This window comes from Eschrichtius robustus, chromosome 10 (assembly GCF_028021215.1).
Source record: "Eschrichtius robustus isolate mEscRob2 chromosome 10, mEscRob2.pri, whole genome shotgun sequence".
Classification (NCBI taxonomy): Eukaryota; Metazoa; Chordata; class Mammalia; order Artiodactyla; family Eschrichtiidae; genus Eschrichtius; species Eschrichtius robustus.
In genome coordinates, this window is record NC_090833.1 from 84,314,987 (window position 1) to 84,335,149 (window position 20,163).

General features: G+C 40.1%; 1 non-coding gene and 1 pseudogene across 1 annotated transcript; both read left to right on the forward strand.

The window, feature by feature from the left end:
* Positions 1–19,767, forward strand: part of LOC137770971 (serine/threonine-protein kinase 33 pseudogene) — a 40,766-nt pseudogene extending 20,999 nt beyond the window's left edge.
* Positions 2,182–2,284, forward strand: LOC137771038 (U6 spliceosomal RNA). Its single transcript, XR_011075262.1, has one exon. It is a non-coding gene; the product is annotated as a U6 spliceosomal RNA (small nuclear RNA).
* Positions 19,768–20,163: the final 396 nt, after the last annotated feature.

Genomic DNA, 20,163 nt, shown 5'->3' on the forward strand with positions numbered 1-20,163 from the left:
GAAGAATCGATCTTCAGAGTGGAAACCAAAAAAAGTGAAAGAGGAGCAAAAGGCACAGGCCAAAGTGGGTCAGGAAGACACTAAAGAAGATGTAACTGCAGAAAACAGAACAAAGAGGAGAGTCCACCCTGTGGCGAAGCAGAAGCAAAAGAAGCCAAGTCTGATGATGAATATCCTATTCCAACTCTTGTCCGTGGTCTCCATTCTCCCCTTACTGTTCAACTGTCTTGTAAAGGCATGCTTTTTAGACACCCTAAAAATAATTACGATTTTTTTAATCTATTTAGATAAGTGTAAATGCTTCTCCTTAAAAGGTAAAATCAGGTGCTGTTGTTTATTTTTCTGCACAACCTGGAATTCAAAGAATATTGAATTAAGGAAATCTTTGGCATCTTGTGCTCCAATTTACCATTCCATAGGCTGGGGGTAGGGAGGATTATATCCTTTAACATGAAGCATAATTAAATGCAATTCACAGTCATAATCATGCATTTAGCATGTCTCAAACATTTCATTGCTGATCTTCTATACTTCATGCTGCTCTTTGGTAGAATAGTTTTCTAAGCAAACTGCTCCCTGATCTTGGTGCTCTTGGTCAGACTTGAGTGCCATCTGTGACATCTTTGGTAGCAGTAGCCCAGTTTATACTGCAGCTTTAATCATACACTGTGAAAGATTGGACTTTTTTTAGTATGTTGTAAGTATGTTATTAAGTCATGAATTAGTGGGATTTTAACCTAACAATTTATCAATATTTTATCATATGAGTACTTGATATCCTCTTCCAAAGGACAATTTGTCTCCAAATTTTAACTGAAGTGACTGGGTAACTTGTTAGAATAGGACTGCAACCACATTTTTTTAGATCTGTTAGGACTTGCATAAAAATTGTGTATAGATTATTTATATCATCTGTGAACAGACCAGACGCTAAACCAATAAAATCTCAATTATAAGAAAAGTGATGGTGTGTATATATTATATTTCATTGACTCTTAGACCTACATTTTTCACATAGGTTCTGCTATCCTCCTAACTGCTTGGTCATGCATGAACGCCAGCAAAGATTTTATATAGTTGTCATTTCAAATTGAGTTATGCGCTTCATTGGTACCACGCATGTTGAGTTTAATTGTTATTTAAAATGTCTTTCAAAAGATTTCAGCATAACCAGCATTGAAACAAAATCATATAATGTATGCAGAAAGATATGGAAACAGAAAAGCAGAGTACAAATGTAATATTACTGAAGCAAATAATCTTCATGAGAAGAATGACCATAATTTCATATTTTCTGGGGAAGAAACAACCAGTGCTTGATGGGACCCAAGAAAGAAGATACCCAAAGTGACTAAAGATAAGAAAATGCAGAGATTGCCTTCACACACCAGACAATCCAGCTTGAAGGGTGGAGAAACTGGCAAACTTCAGAATAGATGAAGGAAATTTCAAAGCATCAAGAAGCTGGTTGTATCAGACAGACAAAGACAAATAATGTATGATCTCATTTATAGGTGGAATCTAAAACAAACAAACGAACAAACAAAAAACAGACTCATGGATTCAGAAAACAAATTGATGGTTGCCAGAGATGGGGATAGAGGGTGGGCAAAATGGGGGAAGGGGACCCAAAGGTATGAACTTCCAGTTATAAGATGAGTAAGTCCTGGGATGTAATGCACAGCATGGTGACTATGGTTAATAATATCGTATTGTACACTTGAAAGTTGCTGAGAGAGTAGATCTTAAAAGTTCTCATCACAAGAAAAAAATGTGCTATGTGTGGTGATGGATACTAACTAGACTTATTGTGGTGATCATTTTGTAGTATACAAATACTGAATCATTACGTTGTACACCCAAAACTAATATAATGTTTATGTCAATTATATCTCAATTTTTAAAAAAAGAAGCTGCTTATGACACAGGACTGTCCTATCAACAAAGTGTTATGCTATAGTTTAGGTGGCAGCTGTTGCTTGCTTTCTTCCTTTTTCTTACTCCCTCTTCTTCCTTCTTTCTCCCTCCCTTCCTTCCTTTCTTCCTTCCTTCCTTTCACTCTCACTCTCTCTCTCTCTCTCTCTTTCTTTCTCTGTAGTACCTAAAACAATGGGACACTAACAATCAATGATGTCTTATAGTCAAATGTTAACAAGAAAGTGTATCCCTGATACATTTTAAGTGTTCCTTTCAGGAGCACATAAACTAAGACTAGAATCATACAGAGTTAGCATGGCACCTGGGTAAGGATAACATACAACCTGGTGAAGTGTTCCACATTTTTTCTTTTTCTTAATCTAGGTGTTTATTTGTGAACATTCATCCAGCTGTACACTTCTGTTTTGTGCATATTTTTCTAAGTGTGCCATGCTTTAATGTGTTTTCTTAAAATATCAGTATATAACAGAGTTTGCAGAGTATGGATCCCATTTTTGTAATGATGGAGGTATACGTGACTTCTCACATTGGTGCACATATTTCTGTATGTCGGCACAAAATCCAAATGTCAACAGGAATTATGGAAAGACAGGTGACTTTTACTTTCTTCTTCATGCTTTTCTGTGTCTGAATATTTTTTACAGTGAGCATGTGTTTCTTTCACAATGAGAAAAAAAAGACAGAAAGACCTAGTCCCATTTTAAAAACACACATACTTAAACAAAACCTGCATATTCTTTAAACAGCAATTCCACTTCACAGAATTCGTGTACAGAAATAACTAAGGACGTGCACAACAATTTAGCTGTAAGAATGCTCATCACATTTCATATCTCTTATCCAGTATTTTCATTTGAGAATTTAGCCTAAAAAATGATTTACAATGTAGACAGATATTTATTTACAAGTTTTTTTGTCATAGTGTTTTGTAAAATATCAAACACTTCCAATAACTGGGGATAGTTAGATAAGTTACTGTATTGTGCATTCACTTGAGGAACTTAGACACTAACATGGATGTGGATTTTGAAAAAAATGTGATGACATAGGAGATGCTTATTAACATGTCACATGAAAAACTGTAATACAAAACTCGCAATGCATTATAAACCAAATTTTGTAAAACATGCACAAAATAAATATATGACATATATATGCAAATAAGAAAGGAAGAAATACATGTAAATGTTTATACTGGTTATTCCAAACTGAAATTATAAGTTTTTAATTTTCTTTTTTGTAACTTTCTGTATTTTCCAAATTCTCTAAAGTGAGTACTATGTGTTCTGTAACTCTTAGAAAGTCATTTTTTAATCACTGCAGTCACATGTACTTATCCAAAGAGCAAACATCCACACCAAAACAAAATTCTTATTCTAGAAAGAAACACAGAAGGTGCCTCAGGCCCTGCTTCTCAGCTCTTGTACTCACATAATTGAAGGATGGCCTGTTACTTAGAGCCTATTGGGTTCATTTAAATGCAGTTCTATTACACCTGCTTATCTAGTTTCCTTGCCCAAAATAAATTAGAAATACTGATGGAGGCAGGCAGAGGAATGCAATTGTCAAGAGACATAAGGATTAATGTAAAAGTGAGGGAGAAGAGAGAAAAATAATAGTACTAGGCATATAATAATGTGTGTTTAGTGTCAGGGCATGGGAAGCTATAGACCTGAGGGCAACAGTAAATTAAAACAATCTATATCCATATCCAGAATGTGATTCAAGACATTAAATACTTTTACATGCAGCAATCTTCTATTAAAAACCTTCAAGTTATAAAATTTCATGGAAATGAACAAAGTTACAAAAGTCAGACCAAAGAGTTTTAAAATTCTTTTGATTGCACAGCAAATATTTATTTTCATAGATTAATGTTATACTACCGTATATATTTATATACAAAGAGAAACATACACACAAAAATATAATTTTTAAAGGATCAAAGTTTGAAACCCTTGTTTTACACCCAAAATAGATCATCTTGTGCATTGATTTGGTTCAGAATTCAGCAAATTAATGTCTATGGTTTTATTTTTTTATTCACATTTTAACTCAAAACTTCCCTTACTAAAAAGAAGGAGGTGAGGGAAAGAAGTAATAAAAAATGATCCTGGCCAGTAGTTTATCTGTCACCTCGTGATTCTTCTGGCAATCTTACAAGAGAGCAGAAGGGCAGACCATATCCTAGTCCTAAACTACTGGATGATTAAGTTAGGCAACATTTTGATACATAATGAGCCATTCCTTTACCTGATAGACTCTCAATCTCTCAAGAACAATAAAAGCACAATAGGTCATCTTCCTCATACCTACCCTACACTTTAGGGACCTTTACTTGTGTCTGCTCATGTCTTCTATAGTCACAAATCTTTCTTGATATAAGCATCTCAGATTTGAGACAAAGGAAAGCAATTCTGTGATCATTATCATATATATATATATACACACACATATATATACACATATAGGTGTGCATATAGTGAGTTATGCTAATATATGAGTCCTATATTCCATAGTAAGAACATTTAAACTTAGAAGGGATTATGAGTGAAGCTTAGTGATCAATAAGAATTGTACCAGTAACTTAACAGTAGTGTTTCCCAGCAGTACAATGTATAGAGAAATTATGGGGAAAAGTCTCCTAGTTAAGAGATATTTACTTGGTTCTTTATTACATGAATGGCTGAATAGTTAATGATTATCATTTACTAACATTTGTAAAAAGTTTTACATTATATCTACATATATTTACATTTATATATATACTTATTATGTATATTAGATGTATTATGTATATATGTATGTATAATCCTAGTGTGAGAGATATTCTTTGACAAAGCAATTCTGTGATGAATTAAGTTTAGACAATACCACATCCTTTTCTTGGAAATTAAGTATTATTAACATACCAAAGGCCCTGAGAAGGCCCATGATAAAGATACTTTGTCTAATCTAGGATTGCCTAATGTAGAATTTCCCAAATGTATTTGACCATGAAACCCTTTCTTCTTTGTCACCTTCTAATATCTCATGGAACCAATGTTCCTGGGACTGTACTTAGGGAAAGCTTTATCTCCAACTCCACATAAGGAAATTGACCATGGAGAAGTTGGGTTCCCTACCCAAGATTTCATGACCAGTAAGAGGCAGAGCTGGGATAGGTGCCGGTCTTCTGACACACATTCATGGTCTTTACCTGACAACTTTTCTCTCACTCATTTTACTATTAATAATAAAAGAGCTGAGTAAAGAAGAAACCTACAAGTCCTCATTTAAAATATGTTCCCCTTGTTTGGTGATCTTATTTTATGACTTTTCAGCTGAAAATGGTTCTGGTCTTGCCAATACTCCAGATTACTAATGAAAAAATGAGGAACATGCAGTGGAAAAATAAATGCTTTATGAAAACTGAGAAAAATATCAGGGAGTACTTTATTCTGAATATTATTAGGTTTTCTTTCCTTTAAAAAAAAAAACATTGAACTGTGAGCTTTTATTGGAATAATAAAATGTACAAGATAAATTGTAGTTGTAATTTATTCTCCAAAAACCAATTCCTGAAACTATACACAATGGAAAGAACTATAAGAACCATCACTATGCAGATCAGTGGGCTTTTCTGTGTATTTCTTACCAAATAATATTAACATCTTTGTATATATTTCTTGTTAAAAAAAAAAAAGAAGAGGGCTTCCCTGGTGGTGCAGTGGTTGAGAGTCTGCCTGCCAATGCATGGGACACGGGTTCGAGCCCTGGTCTGGGAAGATCCCACATGCCACGGAGCAGCTGGGCCCGTGAGCCACGACTACTGAGCCTGCGCGTCTGGAGCCTGTGCTCCGCAACAAGAGAGGCCGCGACAGTGAGAGGCCCGCGCACCGCGATGAAGAGTGGACCCCGCTCGCTGGAACTGGAGAAAGCCCTCGCACAGAAACAAAGACCCAACACACCCAAAAATAAATAAATAAATAAATTTAAAAAAAAAAAAAGAAGAAAGAAAAGAAAAACAACTTTAAGTACTAACAAAACTCTTATAGAGTTCCCATGATATGCCGGATACTTTATATACATTATCTCATTTAATTCTCAGCATGACCCTGCAAGGTACATGCTCATATTCCCATTTGAAAGGTAGGAAAATAGAGGCTCTGGGAGTCAGCACAGAGGTTAAGAGGAACTTGGGATCCAGAGCCAATGCTCCTTGGTTTAAAACCCACCTCTCACTTCTAACTGTCTGACCTCAGCAAGTCACTGAGCTTCCCTGCTTCAGTGTCTTTATGTGTAAAATAGGGATAATAATACTCAAACAGAAGTCATCAGGATTAAATAAGCCTCCATAAATGTAGGTTCTTCTTGTTTTTAAGTAAATGTCTGAAGCTCACAGAGTGGAGACTTGTCCTCTCTCATGGCAATAACCAGCTCCCTCACCCTCTGAATTTGCTGTCCTATAAATGCTTTAAATCTCAATTCAAAAACAGTAACATGAGTGGCACTTCAATCTACTTTCTCCAGATCATAGAACAAGCGCCCATATCTGGCATCCCATCCCAGAAGCACAGAGGCCTGGCTCTGGCCCTCAGGCAGGATGCTGGTGGCCACACCCTGAGACAACCTGCAACTAACAAGGTTCCCAAAACGCTGGCTACCGGGTCGCTTCAGACCCTCCATGTTCTGCAAAGATGTGTATCAACAGCGTGCACACCTGCAAACACGGGCAACCCAAACACAAAAACACCCAGCAAGAAAGGGTGGAGAAGCTGTCTTTAACAGGTTAATCTTTAATTTTCTCAAGTCTGTGGAAGTGATAAGGAAGAAACATTTTTTTTTTAATGGAAAAGCTGACTGTGACCACGAAGAAAATTCACTTCATCTGCACAAACGTTTATTGAGAGTTTACTGGTTCAGACCCTGACAGACGCAAAGGAGTAGGATTGGAATTTTAAGTAGTTTATAATTGGGCTTCCTATTAAATATGGCAGGTTGAACACCTGTGTTCCCTCCCCAGATCGCTCTACAGTGACTGAAAACTAATTTTTCAAAAAGAAGAAATAAAGTTTAAAACCACCGTCTCAGCTGACCCCCATCCTTACTCTCAGCTAATGACCTCGCCTCATGTTCCAAGAAAAACTCTCCCAAACTCCCATCACCACGTCTCCCCCCTTCACCTGCTGCAGCGTTCACACCATGTGCCCTTCCTTCCTGTGACTGAAGGCCGCCTTCCAGCTGTAAAGCTCCCCATGCTGTGAGCTAGTTCAGAGAACCACTCCAGAATTCTCCGCCCATCCTACCCTATCATTTATCCTCTCTACAGGGTCATCCCCCGTCAGCATACAAACTAGCTGAACTCTCCTTGCTCCTTCAGCTCCCTCCCTATTTCTCCACATGAAAGGGCTGCAAAACCATTTTACAATGCTTCTGCATTTATCCCAACTCCTCTCCCTTTCGTAGGCTCACTCCACTCATGTTTTCATCCCACAATCTTAGCGTGGTTACCAATGACATCCTTCTTGCTAAATCCAATAGTCAATTCTCTCTTTCCTTACTTGGCACAATTTATCACTCCTCCAACTTGATACACTTTCTTCCCTTTGCTTCTCCAAACACCACTCTTTCCCGACTGCCCCACATCCCTCATATTTAATCCTTTGTTCTCTCTTCCTGTTCCAGGGGAACTTGGAGGCCACATATTGAAGATGGTGGCATCAAAGGATGAAAGGACCCTGAGTTCCTGAAGATGTGGAGAACATCTTCTCATCTCTTTTAATGACCTACTTTGGAAAGAAATTTTTATTGTGTTAAGCTAGCATGATGGAGAGGTTATTATATCAGTTAGCGTTCTTAGCCTGACTCATATATTCAACCACTGTAATAAGAAGGCAGTGAAAAATCTGATTAATCAAGAAATAGACATTGAAGCAAAGTATTTAGACGTATGGATGTAGATAGCCAAAGAAACAGGAAAAAGAGGTGAAAGTGTCACATCCAAGGAGTAGTCCTAGTAGGACTAGGGTGGGGTAGGGTAGGTGACTGCTGGTTTTTATTATAAGCCAAATACTATTGATAATACTTAAATTTAACTACAAATATGCATAATTTAAATAAAAATGTAAATTACTGATTTAAAAGAGGTTTACAACTTTCCAGGAGAAGGAGACATGAACACAGATAATTCTAGAATACATACTGTAAATACCCAAAGTGTATTTACACATGATGTATTATGAGTGAAACATAGGAAAGGCTCTTAAAATGGATCTAATGCACGTGAGTACAGTAAAAGTTGTGTTCCATTTGGTTAGGCTGTTTTGCAGGTTTTGGATATGATGGCTTCTTGGAGGGTAGAAAACTTGGGAGTGTTTTCTTTCTTTTTTCTTGTCTTTATCTTTTGGGAGAAGTGTAAGAGGGAGATATTTTAAATAGTAAGTGGAAGAAGGCCAAGAATCAGGGCTCTGCTAGCACATACTATTCCTTTGTGCAAATTTTTTTAAAGCACCCCTTCCTTGAGACAATTTCGTCTGTTGGAAAGTTGCCTTTACCCTCCTATGTTGTTAGAATTAGATGCTTTACTGACATCTGGTGGATAATCATCATAATAAATATTCAAGTTCAAATATTCATACCTGCAAAGTGAATTGCTCTCCTTAGATGTGTGATGTGGTCCATACACAACCTGTACCCAGGCTTTGGGCATCATCATTGCTAAAATATCTGTTGACAGCTCCAGGCCCTTGGACCCTGATCCTACCTTGCCAGCCTCTTTGCCTCTTTCCCCTTCTCCTTTCTCTCCTTCTCTTTCTCTCTGGCCCTCCTGTCTAAGAGTGCCTGTCCCCTCCAAAGAATCACCCCCTTCTTTTGCAGAGCAAAAGCCCTGGTTTCAGCAGACACCTAGACTTTTAGAGCTTCTCCTTCTATCCCAAGCTCTATCCAAAACTACGATGTAAATCCAGAGCCTACTGTTTATAAAATAAATTATTTTCCACCTCAATCTAGAGGCAGGTCATAATTCAGTCTATCTTTTAATTAAATTCTGTGCACTGAGTGAATGGGATCCTAAGGCAGCTGCTGAAGGCTCCTGCCCTGAGGCTCTCTGGTTCCACCATTAAGACCATGAACACTTTGGAGGTGAGTAGTTGCCACACCCACTCAGATTGTTTCCAAGCCCTCCACTCAGACAGGGGCCAGAAAATCAGTGCGTGCTTTCTTCACCCCTTCTCTTAGGAATCTAGGCTGGTTTTGCTGGTGGTTGCTCAGAGCCCCTCATTCAACTCAGTTGATTAAAAGGGAAGCCTCACTTATTTTTCCTCTGTTTTTTCTGTTCCAGTTTCCTTAAGAGATTGGCTGATACACATTTGAAGAAAAAAAATAATAATACTTCACTCTTTCCAGGTCTGACTCCTCTCTTTCCCTTTGTGGAAAATTGAATGAACCTGCCTATGATTTGAAGATATAAAGTGACCCAAACCCCTTTACCTACATGCATAGTTTGATGCCGCCACTTCTCTGGATTACTTTCTAAAACCCATAATACCAGATTGGATTGAAAGATTTACGTTCAATGAATCCCTCTCTTGCCATCCATCTGCCCTAACACTACTGAAGGGAAATGAGGAGGCTACAGGAGACAACCCAATCTCAATGACTAGCTTCTGAATCATTTTGATTCTTAAAACATGCTGACCTGTCATAAAACAGAATAATTCTAGGAAGCATAGTCCCCAAACCAGGTACAGTATAAATTCAAATGTCTTTAGCCAACTTCATCATACTCTTCTGAGTTTGGGTCCTGGGAAATTTTTAAGAAATTGGGATAATTTAGTCCACCAAGAAAAAGAAACGGAAAGAAGCTGGAGAAGGTTTGAATGCCTTGAGATATAAAAACAGCTGTTATAAGGGTCTTACCATTCATTTTTATTCATGTCCAATAAAATTAGCTTAACCTGCAATTATGTAGCTTTCAGTTAGAGAAAGATCTTAAATGTGTGGATAAATAAGCTTTGGAAGGCCATCCTCACTCACACCGGAGAGCTTTTTTGCTTTATTGGCAGCTCACCAGAGGCAGGGGAATGAAGAGATGGCTTCCTGAGCTCCCTGGAGCCCTGAATCCACCCTACTCATTCAACAGGCATTGATTGGGCATCTCTATTTGCCAGATACTTGTGAGATTAGGAGTTCAGAGTGAATCAACTAAAATCCTTGCCCTAAGGAGCCTGCCAATGAAATCTGGTTTGTACAATCCTGTGAGAACTCTTTTTGTCCACCAGGTAAGGGGAAGTCACTCCCTTAAGCTAAATTCCTGCTGATCTGAGCATCTCTCAGACTCACCTGCCAATATAAGTGCAGCTGTAATTTAGCCTAAATCACTGAACACCAGGAATCTATGCCTTCCCTGAGAAGACCCCTTGGCTCTCTTGTAAGCCAGCCAGCATGGGAGGAAAGAGGGTTTTTTAAGTATCCGAGAAGTACCTTTACATGTATTATATGTTATGGATGATTGAGGAGTAATGAAAGGAAGGAATTCCTACCCCAAATTGGAAATTTCAATGCTGATCTGTCTCTTCTGCAGCTGTAGTCGAGGCTTTGCTTGCCTGTCCAGGATCACAAGTTGTGTAAAAAAATCAAAGCGAGGGTAATATCAAGACTGCACACACTGAAATGTGAAAATGTGTCATATATTTCCCTTATTCCTCTTAGAACTAGGTCATTAATAGCATGCTTAATTAATGACAATTTTTCATAGATGTGTAACAGTCAAGGTTCCAGTAGGAAAGAGATGACATGCTCAAATTAGGATAATTCAAGAAATATTAAATCAAAGAATTATTTAAAATTTTGCAGGGAAACCACAAGGAATAATGCAGTCCCCTGGAACTAGTGTCACTGTAACTAGACACTCAGGACTCAAGGGAAGAGAGGAAGGCATGATTACCAGCCAGAAGGTGAAAATCCTGTAGAGGATGCCATCTTGAGAGGAGCTGCAATCTTCTGTCAAAGGGCACGGCCATCCAAGGCCAGCCAGCCCACAGGAGCAGGGATCCAGGAGAACAAATATCCCAACCTCACTCTCCTCCCTCCAACTCCATCAGCTGAATCCAAGAGGGAGCTGGAGGGCAAGGAAGCCCATTTGTTCTGTCAGGTTCATTACCATTAGGAAGAGAGCCGGGGAGAGTAGATGTGGACGGGCAAAGAAAGCATCCAGCCCAGAACCCGAGGTCTGAAAATGACAGTTCCTAGAGTCCCCCAAACAACTTTAAAATTATCACAGTCAACCCAGGGTGATTAAGAAACAGATGTAGCAAATTCTCAGTCCAAATTTGACCAACCTCCCAACCCAACTTTCTGCCCCCCCATGCACTTTTTTCCAGCCTTGTGTCATCAAGTGCCAACGGACATCCTTAATAAGTCACCGGAATGTGTTAATGAACTCAGTGGGTGGAAACGTTTCACAAGGCATATGTCTGTCAAACCATCATCTGGTACACTTTAAATATCTTACAATAATTATACTCCAATAAAGATGTTAGAAATAAATAAATAAATAAATATCTTACAATTTTGTTTGTCAATTATGACTCAATAAAGCTGAAAAAAATAATAAAATAATTTTTTAAAAGAGAGAAAAATAATGTCACCTGAAAAAATAAAGATACTGGTAACAATTTAGTAAATGTATTTAAGATAAAGGGTCAGAAGCATGATTAATAAATGGAGGAGCACCCATAAAAACTCAAAACCTTTCACAATTTTTTAAAATAACTCTTGCTTTTCTTTTCATTGTTCTATATATTCTATATTGTTCTATCTATATCTATAGATAGATACAGATTCTATAAAAATAGAATGAGACTTGCCATTCCAAATACCCAACTGAATACAAATATTTACCTTTTCTCTCTGTAAAACCCCCACTGAAATAATAAAATAAATATAACTAATTAAAATAAATCCATAGCAATTCCTGTAAACCAGAGAGCAGTGCCACCAGAAGATCAGATAGTGATAAATTTAGAGATAAAGCAGAAGGGAAGCAATTGATGGTAAACTAATAGGCCTGAGGAACTCATAAACCCAAAATTAACAGGGAAGGACATCCAAAAGTAGTGAGGTTCGCCATTCGGAACTTCTGAATAATCCCAAGTCAGCAACAAAGGCCTGGAGAAGGAGCCCTTAGAGGGCTAAAATCTGACCATTGGCTCTAGCTTTCTGAAAGTGCACTTCTGATGAGGCTGTGACCCTGGGTGGTTGCTGGGAGCCAACAAAGCTGATTTTTATAAGGGACAGATGATGCCCTTGTAACCCAGAACACAAGCTACCAGCACACCTGCCTTGTGCCTGGCAAGAGGAGGAGCTCACTGTGCGGGCTGAGGCGCTGGAACCCACACTGGACACTGTCAAAACCAAAATACAGCGAGTAAATTTGCAGCTCTAACTGGCTTTATTCAACAATTCCTGAATTGGGCAGCATCCAATCGAGCAACTTGAAGGACGCTCAGCTCCTGGGAGTGGTACAAAACGGAAGGCTTTTATAGAAAGGAAGGTGGGGCAAGGAAGCCATTAGCAAAAGAAACAAAAAAAAGGTTATTTGGGGCCAGGACACCTTCTTTTTGGAGGGTAGGGAACAGCACGGGGTTTATCGTGCAGATTGCCTCTTCTTCCTCTGGAGGTGGGGCGGGGGGTGGAGAGGACCTACTTGACCAATGACCTCCTTGGTGCTGAACAGAAAACTGGTTGATTAAGATTACATTTCTGGGGCTTCCCTGGTGGCGCAGTGGCTGAGAGTCTGCCTGCCAATGCAGGGGACACGGGTTCGAGCCCTGGTCTGGGAGGATCCCACATGCCGCGGAGCAACTAAGCCCGTGAGCCACAACTACTGAGCCTGCGCGTCTGGAGCCTGTGCTCCGCAACAAGAGAGGCCGCGACAGTGAAAGGCCTGCGCACCGCGATGAAGAGTGGCCCCCGCTTGCCGCAACTAGAGAAAGCCCTCGCACAGAAACGAAGACCCAACACAGCCAAAAATAAATAAATAAATTTATAAAAAAAAAAAAAAAGATTACATTTCTGGTGAAGGTCGTAACTGCTATTAAGTTTGGTATTGAATCTAGGTTTGGCATCATGAACTTTAGCACAAGGGACACCATCTTGGGCCTGTGGTTTTTCTCCTTAACAGCACTTCGGCGGGGCACATGGGCTCCAGGCCCACAAACCAGCTGATGCCTTTCCTAATGATTTCAATCAATATTAAATTTAAGAAATTTTGTTTTTAAAAACATATGTGTAGTATAATCCCACCCTTCAGAAATTATTTCTGTACGTATGTGTGTGCACCCACACCTAGATGCATAGACAGGTATCTATTTTAATGTTCAGAATATATTAACACAGGTGTTTGGGGGATAATTGGATTTAGTGTGATTTGTAGCCTTCTTTTTGTACTTTTTAAAACACACACCTGTAAAGATTGAATGGACCACAAAAGGTGACGTATCCTCCTTACTGTGTCAGAGCAGAACTGGGACACAAGCACAACTTCTTAATTCCTCTACTTGTGGGCCTGTGAATCCTCGGTCACATCAGCTGCAATAACCAGCCTTAACAACCAGCAGCAGACCCCCAGGCTCCCAGAGGAACGTCGGGTGCCTGACTCACCAGTAAATGTAATTCTTAGAAAATTAGGGGACAAGGGATGTGATGGGGGGTTCTAAGAAGATCAGGAAAAGACTGAACTTCCTGCCAACCTAATGGGTTAGAACTGAGACTCTTTATAAGCGGACATCAAGACAAGAGGCGCCTAATCTATTCTTCCATGTTGTTCTCATCCATTATCGCTCTCAGGTGTTACCCTTCTTTTCAACTCTGTTCCCTCATTAGAAGGAAGAAAGGAAGGAATGATTGCCATTTATTTTTATATTTTTGTATCTGTATATATATTGCTATCTATCTTTATATATTTATGTATCTCTGATTTGCTAACTCAGTCTTTTAATCAACTGCTTTATAACACATATTCCAGTAGCAATTATTCCATTTATCTGACAATTGCTTTCTTCTCCCTCTATCCCACACTGGAATATAATCTCTAGGAGGGCAAAAAGAATACCTATTTTTTTATCACAATATTTCCACTGCCCAGCACAGTCTAATGTCTATGTAATTAATTTAAAAAATGTCCTTAGAGAACAGACTTGTGGTTGCCAAGGGGGAGGGTGGTGGGGGAGGGATGGATTAGGAGTTTGGGATTAGCAGATGCAAACTATTATATGTAGGATGGATAAACAACAAGGTCCTACAGTATAGCACAGGGAGCTATATTCAATATCCTGTGATAAACCATAATGGAAAAGAATGTTTAAAAAAGAATGTAGGGCTTCCCTGGTGGCGCAGTGGTTGAGAATCTGCCTGCCAATGCAGGGGACACGGGTTCGAGCCCTGGTCTGGGAAGGTCTCACATGCCACGGAGCAACTAGGCCCGTGAGCCACAACTACTGAGCCTGCGCGTCTGGAGCCTGTGCTCTGCAACAAGAGAGGCCGCGATAATGAGAGGCCGGCGCACCGTGATGAAGAGTGGCCCCCGCTTGCCGCAACTAGAGAAAGCCCTAGCACAGAAACGAAGACCCAACACAGCCATAAATAAATAAATAATAAAAATAAAGGAATTCCTTTAAAAAAAAAAAAAAGAATGTAAATATATATGTATAACTGAAAGAGTTTGCTGTACAGCAGAAATTAACACAGCATTGTAAATCAACTATACTTGAATAAAATAAATTTTAAAATAAAATAAAATAAATAAATGTCCTGAGTGTCTACCATGTGGCATTTCATACACTGGGCGCTGTATCTACATCATCTCATTTTAGGGACTTCCAGCAGTTGGACTAGATATTCTGAAATAGCTGCCTATCACAAAACACTCAAATGTAGGATGAATTCATCAAACACAATTTAAACCACATCGTTGTACTCACAAGAAAAGAAAAGACATCTCCACCCCACATCACCCCGCCAAAACCCCCAAACCTGAAAGCTTAAAATAGAACAAATTCAGTAGCTGGGGCTACACTGGAGTGAGAGCCAATGTTGATGCCAGGGACCCAGAGCCTCAGGAATTCACAGCCACGGGCATGGGAATAAGATACTGGGCCTTGAGACCACTGAAAATGAGACTCTTGCAGAAAGCCAGGACCCCTGAAGTGGCTACAAACTCAATGAAAGGGTGGGCAGGGGGAAATCAGCCATAATCAAAGGGAACCCACAAGGAAACTTACCTGTCTCTACCAGCTCCCAGTAGAAAAATCAATAATCCTGTAGTGTCCCTGGAGAGACTGTAAACGTAGGCCTGTTCACACAAGAAGCTGAGAAGAAATCCACCCTGGCTGGGAGGGGCTTTGCCATGTGTCCCCTTGGCTGGGGTGAACCACACGTCCCCAAATTCCCTTCATCCCAGGTTTCCTGTCAGAGCGGGGGACAAAAGAGACCTTGTGGGAGATTTGGAGGCTGGAGGAGAAGCAGCAGTCATGCTGAAGCTCACACACTTCCTGGTTTAACCTGCTGGTGCACCTCAACTGCTTGAGGCCACAGCCGGGCCTGCAGCGGCTCCTCCTTCCTCTGGGCCCTCTTCAGCTTCTCTGACTCCTGGGCCAGGTGTGTCTGTTGAGCTTCCTGATGAAGAGCCCACGCCACCAAGATCAAAGGTGATGAGAACGGCCATGGTTTTCAGTCTGTCCTCCGAGGCTCCTCTTTCTGCAGTGGTCTGGCTTGTCCTTGCTCTTCCCTGTGCTACAACCGTCCTCTCTTCTTCAGCACCCGTGGGACCTGGCTCCAGCATCAGATGCAAAGACCGCAATCCCACAGAACCTGCTTAAATGGCAGCCACAAGTGCATAGTCAAGTACTGCAAAAATCATATACGTGTACTTATCCTGGGGGTCCAACTGCTCTAACTGAACCCTGACTGACACAGAATTTGGTACCTGAGTCTGGTTCTAGAGGAGCAGAACCTTAAGGATAGGTTCCCTGAATTGCCTCTGGGTTTTCTTTTCTTATTATTTTTTAAAAATTGAGATATAGGACTTCCCTGGTGGCTCAGTGGTTGAGAATCTGCCTGCTAATGCAGGGGACACGGGTTCAAGCCCTGGTCTGGGAAGATCCCACATGCCGCAGAGCAACTGGGCCCGTGAGCCACAACTACTGAGCCTGCGTGTCTGGAGCCTGTGCTCCGCAACAACAGAGGCCGCGATAGTGAGAGGCCCGCGCACCGCGATGAAGAGTGGCCCCCGCTCGCCACAACTAGAGAAAGCCCTTGCACAGAGACGAAGACCCAACACAGCCATAAATAAATAAATAAATAAATAAATAAATAAATAAATAAATAAATTTATTAAAAACAAAATTGAGATATAATTGACATATAACATTGTATTACCTTTAGGTACACAACATAGTGGTTTGATACATGTGTACATTGTGAGATGACTACCACAATAAGTCTAGTTAACCTCCATCACCGCAGTTACAAACTTTTTTATGATAAGAAACTTGAAACTACTCTCTTAGCAATTTTCAAATATATAGTACAGTATTATTAACTACAGTCACCATGGTGCACACTATAGCCCCAGGGTTTACTCATCTTATAAGTGGAAGTTTGCACTTTTTGATCACCTTCCCATTTTGCCCATCCCTCCCCCCACCCCACCTCTGGCAACTACCAGTATGTTCTCTCTATCTATGAGCTTAGTTTGTTGGGTGCTTTTTTGTTTGTTTTATATTCTATACATAAGAGCATATGGTATTTGTCTTTCTCTGTCTGACTTATTTCACTTAGTATAATGCATGCCATCAAAGTCCATCCATGTTGTCACAATGGTAGGATTCTTTTCCTCTTTAATGGTGAATAATATTCCATTGTGTGTATATATATCACATTTTCTTTATCCATTCATTCGTTGATGGATGCTTAGGTGTTTCTGTGTCTTGGCTATTGTAAACAATGCTGCAATGAACATAACTGCAGTTATGATAGTGATATCATTTCCTTCAGATAAATATTCAGTAGTGGAATTGTTGGATCATATGGTAGTTCTATTTTTAGTTTCTTAAGGAAACTTCATACTGTTTTCCATAGTGGCTGCACCAATTTACATTCCTACCAATAATGCACAAGCATTCCCTTTTCTCCTGTCCTCCCCAACACTTTCATTTCTTGTCTTTTGGTAATAACTGTTCTAACAGGTGTGAGGTGATAGTTCACTGTGGTTTTTGATTTGCATTTCCCTGATGATTAGTAACGTTCAGCACATTTTCATGTGCCTGTTGGCCGTTTGAATGTCTTCTTTGGAAAAATGTCTATTCAGATCCTCTACCCATTTTTAATTGGATTTTTTTTTCTGAGTTTGTATGGGTTCTTTATATATTTTAGATATTAACCCCTTGTCAGATATATGGTATGCTAATATTTCCTCCCATTCCATAGGTTGCCTTTTCATTTTGTTGATTCCCTTTGCTATACAGAAGCTTTTAGTTTGATATAGTGTCACTTATTTTTGTTTTTTGTTTGTTTGTTTCACTTTTGCCTTTGTTGCTTTTGCTTTTGGTGTCAAATCCAAAAAAATCATTGTTAAGACTGATATCAAGGGTCTGGGTTTTCTGATGTTTGGTTCTCTGGTCTAATTAGATTTAAAGGCATTAATGACTCTGTTTCCAGTGGTAAAGAAGGGACTGGTCTTTAGTGAAGCAACAAAACAAAACAAAGTATTGTTTACAACACATACTCTTTCTTAGCCCTGTTCTCTGTCAACTGAAACTGTTCTGGTTCTTGAAATGTTTGCTCCAGACCTAAGATTAGAAATTATATAATTCTTCCAATCGTGTGCCTGAAGGCTAGAGTTAATGTATGATTTTCATGTTTTCTTTCATTTCTTAAACCTTAATTTAGCTTTTATCTTTATAAATATATACATAATTTTCTAAGCTTTTTCCTTCCCTGGTTGACCCATGCTCTTGATTAACCCCATCATGCCATGTCATTTGGTATCTGCCTACCCAGAGCCCCTTCTAAGGAAGATCACTCTACCAACAGCCCCTGCCACCTAACCTTAAAGCACTTGGCCCCTTTACACCATCGTCTTTGCAGATTGGACTAGGAAGGGCAGGACCCTCGGGATCAGGGTGACACTGCAGAGGGACCAGGCTGAGTGTCTCTAATCTAGTTCATCTCCTGGTGTCTCCTGGGACAGAGATGTTGGGACACCTTTTCCCCAGGGCCCCATGTTTGGGGTGGTCCCTGATTGCTCCCTTCACCTACACCTTCTTACCTCCACTCTATCTTGGGACATGAACCATTTTGAAAGTTGAAAGTGAAGTTGCTGCTGTGAGAAAAAGAGTGTAGCGCAGCACTCAGCTATGGACCTCACCAGTCGGCCATCAACTCACCTTACCCTTCTTCCTCAAACAGAAACACCTTTCTTTTCAAGTTGCTTTTGTTACAGAATTAAGGAAATGGCTGCTAAGGCTTGGTGAGAAAATCCACCAAATGTCCCAAGCGTTGCTAATGCTCAGAAAGACGGGCTTTGTGTATGTTCTTGTGAATAAAGTTTCCTCCCATTGGTGGAAGAAATGCCAGATACACCAAGCATGGATAGTTCCAAATTTATAGTTTCAACAGAGACAAAAAAGAAGAAAAAATTACCAGCAGAGACATGTCCTCTGGGGAAGATTTGGTAAATACTGAAGATTCAAGTCTCATCCCCCAATCCCATCCCTGTGGGGCCTTGTCAGCAAATTCATTGCCCTCCCAACCATCAAAGGAACACTTCTTTCTCACAGAAGAGCCCTTAAGAACCTCAAATGCAAAGAGAAAAGCATCTCAACAACAATGGTTTCAGGGGAACTTTTCAGAAGGAAAATCTGCTCAACTAAAGATGTGGGATGGATCTCTTCAGGAAATCTGTGCCTCTGGAAGAATACTGGGACAAGGGAACTTTGAAGTGGTCCCTGAGGTTGCAGGGGACCACTAAATGGGCAAAAGATGGCAGGCTGGAAGCTCCACTATCAAGTTACTTGGACGAAAGTCGAGCTTCCTAAAAAGTGTGAAACAGGAACACATCATATGTCAGGAGCAAGTGTTTGAGACGCCTAAGTGAATGTACCTTGTGACGGAGTTTTATGGGGAGAGAGAACATGAAGAAATTCTGAGAATGAGTCCAGGTTGATCATCCAAAGCCTCGCTCACGTCAGCTGGAGCATATCTTCACAACAGGATACACAGAGATCTGAAGCTGGAAAGCACGATGGTTTAAAGCAGCTTTATTGATGCTACCAACTTCAACATAAAGGCAATTGTGGCTTAGCTCTGCAGAAGCCATGCTGTGAGGCACACGTGGGACCCCTGCAGCTGTCAATGCCCATGGCCAAAGCCAGCAGTGTGACATTGGGTCACAGATGCATAAGGACATGTTATTATAGGGGAACCACACTTTTTAGCAAGCTCAGAAGATAAATTTTTGAATTAATAAAAAAAGAAAGAACTATGTTTTGAAATCCACTTGGGGATTCGATAAGTGACTGTGCCAAAAGCATTTCAAAACAACCTACAAAAGTGGATCTTGCAACTAGAATCCCGCCTGAGGAACCGTTAGATGACCAGTGGTTAGCAGGAAACATGCTTTCTCGGGCAAGATCAACCAATGTGCTGGAAATTCTTTAAGAGTGGAAAAACAACTCAAGAACTGATGAAGAAAACACAGCAGATGGAAAGAAGAGCAATTGCTCCATTCGAGGACAATCGAGAAGTTACCAACCCAGGGGAAGTGGATCTGGTGTCATAACACTTTGATTGAAGAGGAAAACCAGTGCTCTGCTTGTGAAAATGTAGCTCCTGTGACCAGAAAGAAGGTAAAATGGCCTATTTGGACATGTTCTCTTGAGCCTCCACATCTTGCAAACTCTTTCCCATTGGGCTCAAGGAAGAAATAGAGAAACCCATTGTGATTTTGAGCCAAGGAATAACAACCAAAGGCACTATTAAATCCAATGCCCTGTGTAGAACCAGAAAGTGTATGGTTTCCTCCCATGCTGACCAGTACAATGACAGGCTGCTCTTTCTAGAGATAAGATGAAAGGATGGGAGGGGAAAGGGTGGAGCTACGCTGAGTCTGTTAACACGCTGAGTCCTACATCTGCTTGCATCCATTTAAAAGTGAAGCTAGGGGTTTCCCTGGTGGCACAGTGG